General features: G+C 35.4%; 1 non-coding gene across 1 annotated transcript; it reads right to left on the reverse strand.

The window, feature by feature from the left end:
• Positions 1-4,151: 4,151 nt before the first annotated feature.
• On the reverse strand, positions 4,152-4,220 carry LOC112904146. Its single transcript, XR_003230915.1, has one exon. It is a non-coding gene; the product is annotated as a small nucleolar RNA U3 (small nucleolar RNA).
• Between the last annotated feature and the right edge of the window lie 4,924 nt (positions 4,221-9,144).

Raw genomic sequence — 9,144 nt, forward strand, 5'->3', positions numbered from 1 at the left:
TTAGGTAATCTTAATTATAATTACATTTTGTGTTTGTGAAAGTTAAAGATAATCGAAACCAGTGAAGCAGTAATACTTGTCCTGCTTTAAAAGTAACATTCAATTTGGTATATAAATATGTATTTTAATTAATACAATAAATAAATATACAAATTGAAATATGTATCATAAATTTCATTATTGACAATACATAAAGACCCAACGGTTATATTACAATAAAAAAGTTACAATCTTTGTGTGGAACTTGGTGCTTACATTACAGTTCTTGCGGTGTAATGCTTGTCTGTAGAGCATATGGGAAGCTCTTTGGGATAGTTCAAGCTAATAGCTACATTTTTAGAAAAATTAAAAAAATAGACATAATTTCATGAAAAACTCAAACTTCTGAAGAAAACATTGCCTTGCTGCACACATTCCCTTGCCGAGAATCGAACCTGGATCCCTGGTTTTACGCACCAGTACTCTACCACTAAACTATAAGGAAGTAACAGCAACATTGGTTATCTGTAGTAGTAGGTAAAATTAATTCACTAATACATTGAATTAACCCTACAAAAATTCAGTGTCTCAAAATGCACCACTTTGAAAAATCGGACCCCTTTACCCCTATGAAAAAAAATGATTTTAAACAACTTTCTCATTTGACATTTTTCCCTAAAATCAACAGAAAAAGAGTTATAAAAGAAAAACCAAAAACAATATCGAAAATTTTTTTTTTCTATCCACGGTATCGTTATGATCCGCATATAACACCACATTTCGAACGCTTCTAATCTTTCCCTACTGTTTCTTCCCTAGTATAGCAGTATTTTTATTTTACTTTTATTAATTTTCATACAATATGTTTTCACTTTATTTAAAGCTATCTCTAACTTCTCCTTATTTGATATATTACTGCTACATCATCTGCAAATCTAAGCATACTGATCTTTTGTCCCTCTATATCTACCCCTACAGTTGTACTGTGTTTAATGATATTGATTACGCCTTCGATGTATAGATTAAACAGTAGCGGTCCAACTCCTTTCCTAATATTTACTACTCTACGTTGCTGCTTCAGATCTATAACTGGCTGTTGCTCTTTATGCTCTAAGTATCACTATTCTATCTTTTTAACTCATCCTTACATTTTTAAGTATATGTATTTAACATCTTGTCCCATTTAACATTAACAAAAGCTTTTTCTAAATCTACTAATCATATGTACGCATTATTTCCTTTTTCTATCGTTTTCTCTATTGATACTCTTAAAGCTAAAATGACCTTGCGCGCTCCTCTGTTTCTTTTAAACCCAGATTGATCTTACCCTGAGAGTTCTTCCGCCCTTCTCCGTACATTTTAGTTAAAATTTTGAACGCATGGGAAGGTAAGCTAATTGTTCTAAATGTATCGCACCTGGTATGGTTACTATCACCGTTTATAATTCTCCGGGACTTTCCCCGTCTCGTAAATGTGACTATCTTAAACATACGATCTCTAACTTCTTGTGCTGCATGTTTTAGAATTTTCGCCTGTATCCAGTCTATACCTGGCGCCTTATTATTCTTTAAGTTTTTTAATGCTACATCGAACTCTTTTCTCGTTGAATAAACAAAATAGCTCAAACCCCAACGCCAAAACACGACACTATAGTTGTCCGAAGCACTTTTCGGTAACAAGGTTATCTTCTTCAGGAACTGAAGTGTCGTGATTTGGCATTGGGGTTTGAGCTGTTTGTTCTATAACAACCACCAAAGTTTTTCCAATCTTCATATTTCTTTTCTCGTTGTAAGATAACCCAACTCACTTATCTCCACACTATCTTTTTCTAATGTTTGATCCAAAAGAACCTGTTATTGCACCTTTTTTACCTTCACTTAGTACTGCGTTGAAGTCTCCTACAACTGTTAGGTTTTCTGTCCTGTCATTAAACTTAGCACGTGTTCTATTGAAATACTATATCGCTTCTATATCTTCATCATTGTAAGATGATGTAGGCATATAGATCTGTACTATTACCGTTTTTACCGCTTTCGAGTTTAATTTAACTATAACTATCCTGTCGCTCCACTCCAGAAGTCTCCCGTTTTTGGCCGGACGGACTTCACTAATGCCTACTGTATCTAATTCGAATCTATTCATCTCGACTTTCAAATTTTCTAGCTTCCCTACTTGCCTCATTGCCCTAACATTCTACGCCCCTACTGAAGTATTGCACCTTCTCCTATTGCACTTGATGACATTCTCCGAGGTAGTCCTTTCGACATCCGAATGGGGGACTAGTTTACACCCGGAGTGCTTTGCCCCAGAGGACGCAATCATGTAATTTGTTGAGTTGTACGTTGTACTCTGGATCATAATGTGGTGGTTTTCCGTTACCTTCCACATTATTCTTTATTATTATTCACTTCCGCAGTATTATGCATCTGAGTGCCATACCGATCCTTGTGATCCCTGCCACTTTGAGTAGTGTAAGATTTGCTGCCCTCTTTTAGAAACTTGTGTTAGTCTGGTTTCTTTTTAAGAACCCACTCCACCCATTATGGTTCAACTTATGGTCCGGCTGTCTAAATCATCAGAACTCGCAAGCCGATCCACCCACTCTAATTTGTACAAGAAATTCGTCAAGGTTCAAGTCCCGTCAGATCGGTAATTTACTTTTACAGAATTGAAAGTACAAATTAGTCCGTAACCAATGGCTAAATCGGACGTGGACGTCGCGTCGCGTCGTGTCGGCGATATACGCTTTACGAGGTCCTTTTTATGTCTCGGCTAGAAAAAGTACTAATAAAGTAATTAATTTTTGTTTAAATGTTTATTATAATTGTAATGATTAAAAACAGAAACAATAAGTTATATTTATTCTATCAATGGTACATGAGTATACTAACACCACCCCATTATCACAGCAACGAAAAACTATTTTAGAAGATTAAGAGACAAAGCTCATCATTACCTTCTCGCTTCTCGGGAAAAACTTCACAAAACGTTACGAACTACGCCTGAAGGTAGGGCGGAAGGTTCTCTTCGGCCTCCTTTCAAAAATCGTGAGAATGGGTGGGTGGTGGTTTTGAGTGAAATAGATGAGACGGACGAAATGAAGATAGAAGAGAATGAAAGATTATCTGTGGAATATTACTGTCCCAGCATTTACCTAAGTGATCAAAGGAAACCACAGAAAAACTTGAACCAAGACAGTTGGATCCGGAATCGAACCGGCGTTCTCCCGAATGCTAAGCAATGGTCTAAAAATCACAATCGTCACGGTAACTGCTGGTACCCACGTTTTATTGATGTTGTCTCTGTGTTTCTGGATTTCGATAGTCTCCCTGTAGAGTCGTTGATAGTATGCCGAATTCCTGCACAGCACCTGGATGTCTTCAAATCTTATACGATGATTGTCATTATTAAGCGTGTGTTCGACTATTGAAGATTTTTTTTTCGTGTGTCCCGAACGACAGTTGGCACGTTGTTCTTTCAATCGTGGGACGACTGACCGTTTAGTACTTCCAATATAGACAGACCCACACGAGCATTGGACACGGTACACTCCTGGTGTTACTAGCGGATCCTGTTTATTCTTAGGTAATCTTAAGTGTTGTTGAAGTTTTCTGCTTGCTTTGAAAATTTCTTTAGTCATGTCGTGTAACAGATATGATTGGAATAAGATGGTGAAAATTTCTCACGCAAGTATGCAGAAATGCTTCCAGTTTCAACATAAAAACAAAAAAAAATTTGACAACTTGCGAAAAATAAAAAGAAATGAGGGGACGCCGTAACTAGAAACTTCCAAAGTAAGCTCAAAAATCCTCCGAAGAAGAAGTTTTGGCTACAGGATATAATTTTGCAGTAACACTAAACAAAGTACCAATGGAGGAAATCATCGCAAAATTGGAAACGACCATTCTTAATCTACCAGAAGAAAAAGCCATGGAAATACGTACGGAAGTTGCTAGAGCATTACAAAAAGCAAAACCCCCAAAAGCAACTTCACTAAAGAAGAAGTGCAAGCTTTAAGAGCCCTGAAATCCAAGCTAACGAAGGCAACGCCACAGTCATTCTGGACACAACGTACTACCAAAAGAATTTACTTGATCTTCTACGAATCGACATTTTAGCTGAGAGTATTTGAAGATCAACTGCAGAAATGACCCTCTGAAGTATGATCTTCTACGACTCAACATTTGAGCTAAGATTATTCGAAGATCAACTACAGAAATGACTCTGTGAAGTATGATCTTCTACAACTCAACATTAGAGTTGAGATTATTTGAAGGTCAATTACAGAAATGATCTTGTGAAGTATGATCTTCTACAATTCAACATTTGAGCTGAGAGTATTCGAAAAACAGCTACAGAAATGGCCCTGTAAAGTATGATTTTCTATGACTCAACTTTTGAGTTGAGATTATTTGAAGATCAACTACAGAAATAACCCTGTAAAGTATGATGTTCTACGACTCAATTTTTGAGTTGAGAGTAGGTATTCGAAGATCAACTACAAAAACGATTTTACTTTTTCGCATCGCCATGGTTACAGTGACTCAACTTTTGAGTTGAAACTATTTGAAAATCAAGTACAGTAACGATCCTAGTTTATGGAATCGCCATAGTTACAACGACTTAACTTTTAAATTGAAAGTATTCGAAGATAAACCACAGAAATGATCCTGTGATATAACAAAAAGTTCATATAGCGGTCAATATTCTGTCGGAACAGATAGACGTGGATCGTAATTTCGGCTTTTGGTCTCGTCTGCTCGTCGAAGGCAATTCCAATTAGTGGAATTCAAAAATGTTCAACAACGTTGATAATGATATCAACTTGTTGAACTGTCTATGACGTACTGACATAAAAGTGACCACTATAGGAGCCTTTTGTTTTATTTGATTACGTTCCTATCACGTAGGATTAGCTTTTTAGGTGTTTCATTCCCACCAACCACTAATGCTGGTGGGCGGGCAGTCCCTCCGGACTACACCGGAAGGTAGGGCGGAAGGCCCTTTTCAGTCTCCTTTCAGGAATCGTGGGAATAGGTGGTTCGGGTGAGAAAAATAAGGTGGACGAAATGAAGCTAGAAGAGAATGAAAGATTATCTGTAGAATATTACTGCCCCGGAATTTGCCTAAGTGAACCAAGAAAACCACAGAAAAACTTGGACCAAGGCACACGGACTCAAACCGGTGTCCTCCCGAATGCTAAGCGTTGGACTAAACCTCTAGGTCATGCCGTTCAGTGAGTTCGACAAGTTGATATATCCTTATGGACCTTGTTGAACATTCTTGAACTCCACTAAAACTAAAGGTATTAATATACAGATGGCGTTTACCACGTTGTTTGCAATAGTTTACAGCAATATATGGTTGCTACCAAACTATAAATTTTATTTTATGTTCTAACGTGACATTATAGTTTATTTATTGTTTTTTAGGATAATTTTAAAAATTATATTTGTGGCTGCTTATTTAATCCTCACATTCTATTAGAACCTGAAATATGTCAGTGATGGCTTCCAATTTTTCTTTAATAGACAATGTTTCAAAACTGTAATTGCAACGGAATAAATTTTAATTGTTATCATAAAAAAATAATAACATTAACTTTTTGTTATTATAGAATTAACAGTAACTGATGTGGCCATTTGCAAATACATTCCCAGAAAAGGTTGGGTTAGCTTACGACACTCAAAGGGGTTGAAAACTGGCCATTGAAAGGAGAGGCATTTTTAAGGAGGGTCTTTACTGCATTTCACTTTATAGGGCAAATTTTGTAAATATAGATTTGTAATATAATTGGTTTTCTTTAACAAAGTAAGTTTCTTTTGCAGGATGTGAATGAATATAAACATTGATCAAGTAGCAACAGATTCGTAACAGTAGTTCAAGATTGTAATGACATTTTGAAACATTTTACGTGACTTTTAATGAAACTGTATTTCACAATTTTGGTCTATGCTCCTTATTTCCGACATCCTTATTTCCGATAATGCCCACAATTCTTATTCGGTGTATTCAGGGCTTGAGGAATGAATGTGAAAATTTTATTATATTATTAATTAAAGTTAGAGACTTAATAATCTTTTATAAAAATCAAATATATATAGGTATGATCAAACTTTAATTATGCAATATCCGAAAAATAAACCTTAATATACAATTCATCGTAAAAAACTCAAATGTCGTCGGACATCTATAATTTGCAACAAGTTTTATTTTAAGAAAGAAATGTACAGACTATTAGGATATTACGAAACATAACTTAAGTGCGTATTAAAGCGTCCCTTTATTGTAAAATTTTAACGATTTTGCAAGAATACAAACAAATGTACCTACTGTACGTGAAACAAAAAAATGAGTTTATTTAATATTTTACCGTTTCATTATTTTAACAAAATCAATAATAGTTTACAGACCTGAAGAAGTCATAGCTTATGACGAAACGTTGACAGTTTGATCAAATATAATTCACGTTTGGGATTTTTCCTAATAAACCTAATTTAGTTTTACCTCCTTTTGCATATTTTATAAATTACTACGATAAAATTGATATAAACTATTGTATTTAAACGTACTAACCTAATGGAGGGGCATGGAGGTATTATCAGTTCTTAGTCTGTATTCCCTTCCCAATTTGTTTTCAGTTGCTTTCGTTTTCTGTTAACGTAGCTACAGCGTTACTGTTGGTACGGTACAGGACAAAGGAATTTTTTGTAAAAAATATTAATTCAAAACTCGTTTGATTTTCTTGTAAAATTACGTGCGCACAAGTGTTGTTTTCCNTTGAGGTAATTTGTAGTGGAAAAATTAAAAATAAATATGAATTTTCATTAAATATGTCGTAAACGACTTGATCAACAGCAGCAACAATCACTTAGCCCTTTAATTTGTTTCAATAGGATGATATAGGTAGAGAATGTAACACGGTGGACGATTCTATAATCACGAAGATTTCTTCAAATTTTTACAAATCCTTGTACTTCAATTTCGTGTATTGTTATTTTATGCTGCTTTAATTGCCTCACCATCTCCCCGGATAATATTACAAACACAAATAACTACCTTGTGACTGTGACACGTTCGATGGACAAATTCTCAATCTCGAGTCCTAATCTGTCATCAAAAGAACAGGTTAGCTTAAAAATTCAAAACTAAGAATACCTTCTAAACCTATCATCAACATATACATTCATATGTAGGGGGTTTCTGAAACAAGTCACAAGCTTGCAGCAGGCCAATATACCGTTTTCGAGAAAATCGTGTTTGAAGGTACATTCAAAAGCCAGTCCGACCTTGGTAGGATCACGCTGGGAAATACGACACTGCAACGCCGTATTCAATGAGCTACTACTTAGCAGCGTCCGTGTTGTATTTCTTTTATATTTTTGTAATAATCTATTATTTGTTATTCGCTAGTTAGATTAAGTGTAATTAAAGAGGCTTATGATTACAGCAAGGTAGAGTAGTTCTTTGTTCTTTTAACGTTGTACGCTTTTATTACGTATGTATGTGGACAGTCGAAGTCATTAAAAGTAAGTCAATGTGTCAATATCATAGGTTAGTGCAGAATGGTATTATTGCATTGACCACTGTGTGAGTTTTTAGACAAACATTTTTTTAAGTCGCTAAATTGGACGTACGAGCCGATCATGGTCTGATCTAAATGCGTTTGACTTATTTGTATGGGGTTGTTAAAATGAAGTACGTCAAATGCCGGACGGTTTTGCGCGGCTCAGACATAATTTTTGCAGTGTACGTACGTATGTATGTGTCTTCACTGGAGTTGTAATTAATTTTTTCTAATGGGAGGATAGGGTTATCTGCGACCCATAAAAATGGTAATGCACCTTGGCAATACCTCAACGGTGGTTTTGAAATTTAATAATTACCTATCCAGAGGATATTAATTTACCTATTAAAGTTTATTATATAACCTTTTTTTTTGCTTTCTTTTGTGATTTTAATGCCATATCGAGATGCGCTTTAAATAGTGCTGCATACTTTAAGTAGTTATTTAATTAGTTGTTATCGTAATGGGCGTCTTAAGATTATTATGTGTAGTAGCTGATATTTACTTTATTGGTCGTCCATAACCGTCACTGTTTACATTGGTCATCTATGTAGGTGCTTATTAGTTTTTATTGCAACTTCTCTATACGTTGCCCAATTCACGCCCAGGGCCGGATTCGGATTGTAACTTCGACTGGTTTTCTTACTTTTTTATCCCTTAACAGCACTTCTTTATTCACCATACGACTCCCTATTGCATGTACTTTACACCCTTCAATGCTTGCTACTTATTCCAGAAACACCCAGTGTACATTTTCTATTTGGTCCTTCGAGCCGGATCAGTGGTTTTTTACATAGATATAAGTGAAATTTTACGAAGCAACCGTTTTGGACATCAGTAGCAGCCAGCGGAACAGTAAATTTCCTAACTTTCATCGTCTGAATATCGCATACCTCGACGCAGCCGATTGTACAATTTTAATCAACGGATCAGAGGTCCTATTTCATTACCAAAATTCGTCCACTTTCAACAAGCAACTTCAAGTAAGTACTTTGATTCGCTATCCTTTTCCAATCTTTTATTTCCTTGCAAGCCTCTGTTTTTACTTTATTTTATACTTTACATAGTACTTCACAATGGCATCTGAATCACTTAAAGTTCTTATCAAACAACGTGGTGTTAAAAAGGGACAAATTACCTCGACGCAGCCGATTGTACAATTTTAATCAACGGATCAGAGGTCCTATTCCATTACCAAAATTCGTCCACTTTCAACAAGCACTTCAAGTAAGTACTTTGATTCGCTATCCTTTTCCAATCTTTTATTTCCTTGCAAGCCTCTGTTTTTACTTTATTTTATACTTTACATAGTACTTCACAATGGCATCTGAATCACTTAAAGTTCTTATCAAACAACGTGGTGTTAAAAAGGGACAAATTACCCGCATTCATACATATATACATTCTCATGAAAGCTTAGATTTTTTTGTGTTAGAAAACCGTAAAGGTAGACTAGAAGAAGCATATAAAGAGTGGTGTGAAATTCAAAATCAAATAGAATGTTTAGACGAAGCCGTAGATCACGAAAGCGAGAGAGAGGAGGTAGAAAATCTTCATTTTGAATGTTCAGTTAATATAGCAAAACAAATTCATCATTT

Source organism: Agrilus planipennis, unplaced genomic scaffold (genome assembly GCF_000699045.2).
Source record: "Agrilus planipennis isolate EAB-ADULT unplaced genomic scaffold, Apla_2.0 scaffold85, whole genome shotgun sequence".
In the NCBI taxonomy this organism is placed as follows: Eukaryota; Metazoa; Arthropoda; class Insecta; order Coleoptera; family Buprestidae; genus Agrilus; species Agrilus planipennis.